The sequence below is a fragment of the Juglans microcarpa x Juglans regia genome, chromosome 3D (assembly GCF_004785595.1).
Source record: "Juglans microcarpa x Juglans regia isolate MS1-56 chromosome 3D, Jm3101_v1.0, whole genome shotgun sequence".
NCBI classification, from domain to species: Eukaryota; Viridiplantae; Streptophyta; class Magnoliopsida; order Fagales; family Juglandaceae; genus Juglans; species Juglans microcarpa x Juglans regia.
The window spans coordinates 21,675,849-21,677,307 of NC_054598.1; the positions used below are offsets into that span (position 1 = coordinate 21,675,849).

General features: G+C 44.6%; 1 long non-coding RNA gene across 2 annotated transcripts; it reads right to left on the reverse strand.

Moving 5' to 3' along the window:
- Positions 1 to 497: 497 nt before the first annotated feature.
- LOC121253998 lies at positions 498 to 1,226 on the reverse strand. 2 transcript variants are annotated; one of them, XR_005938548.1, is made up of 3 exons: positions 1,105 to 1,226; positions 936 to 998; positions 498 to 671 (listed from the first exon to the last, which is right to left on the reverse strand). It is a non-coding gene; the product is annotated as an uncharacterized LOC121253998 (long non-coding RNA). The 2 variants fall into 2 exon arrangements; XR_005938547.1 differs by lacking the exon at positions 1,105 to 1,226 and having other exon boundaries at positions 936 to 1,098.
- Between the last annotated feature and the right edge of the window lie 233 nt (positions 1,227 to 1,459).

Here is a 1,459-nt window from a genome sequence, read left to right on the forward strand (position 1 = left end):
CTCACCGTAGGTGGAAGCTGAGTAGAGGAGCAACGAGGAACGGCGGCACGGAGGAGCAACGACGAACGGCGGCACGCTGGCACTAGGACGGAAGACGCGAGAGAGAATGGATGGTTCAGTCACTGGGACGGGAGACGCGAGAGAGAAGGGAGAAGGAAGAAGAAGAAGAACTGGAGAAGGAAGAAGAAGGGGGGAACCGGAACGTATGAGGAGAAGGCTTCCTTAGGAAGACATATGAAACGACGCCGTTCCATATTAAGTGGAACGGTGTCGTTCAATAATTTTTTTTTAAACCCAGTTGTAAAACGACGTCGTTTTACAGCTGGGTTTAAAAAAAAATTCGGAGTCGGAGTCGGAGCTACATGGAGCTCCGACTCCGACTCCGCTTCCAAATCACTAGTCGGAGTAGTTCCGAATTCCGACAACTCCGACTCCGTCGGAGTCGGCGTCGGAGCGGAGGTCGGACGGAGTCGGAATTCTCGGAATTTTGCACACCCCTACTTAGAACCATCAACCCAAATCGTCCACATTCAAACGCACGTCGCCACATGCCATACGACCTCCGGTCCCCGTGGAGGAGCTCTAGATCAGACCGACAGGCATAGCCCAAGTATATACAAGAAAAATAGACCTAGTTGGTGGATAAAACTTAAAATCCTGAAGCTGATTTCCTTAAAAATATTGTCTCTTAGCCAAAAATAAAGAAGGAAAAATCAGCACTAACCTAGTGATTATAATTTTGTTTTTTTTTTTTCCTGTCTTTGGATTTTTTGAACTCCTTGAAGCACGTTGACTTTATCTCTTTGGATGCTATTACTACAATTTTGCTTGTGTTTGTGTGCGCGAGATTGCTCTCTAGACCAACCTCATGATGTTTGTGGATAATTCGTAATTATATTTTTTGGAAGCATGCAAAAATGAGGATTTAGATGTACCTATGAGCAGAGGGTCTGCATTTAGTACCTTATCTGATCAACCTTCATAATCTCTATAAAATCCTGAGAGAAACATCAAGGGTTTTGGATCACATTTATTATGCCAGCAAAAATTTCACTGTCAGATACATTGAGCTTCCTGCTCATGAGTCAAGGGAGGGAGGGTTACCGTCTAGTGGGTTTCATGGAAGATGGAGGTTGACTTACAGTGGAGATCTAAAAGCCTGTCTCAAAGAGAGAGAGAGAGAGACTTACGGCGCTCTGACGGTGGTCCTGCTCCTCGAAGGTTTACTTGCCAAGGAGAGAGAAAAAAAGAGAGAGGGAAGGAGGACAGAGTGAAATTTGGGAAAAAAATATTTCTTTCCTATGAAGTGCTGTCTATCATTGGGTTCATGTGAGGTCTACGTGGAAGCCCACCATTCGCTGATGTTGATAGGGGAATATCGGTTGGGACCTATGGAAAGGTTTTCTCTTAACTAAATTTCACTATGACTTGAATTGGATAGCAAAATTATCTCATCTCA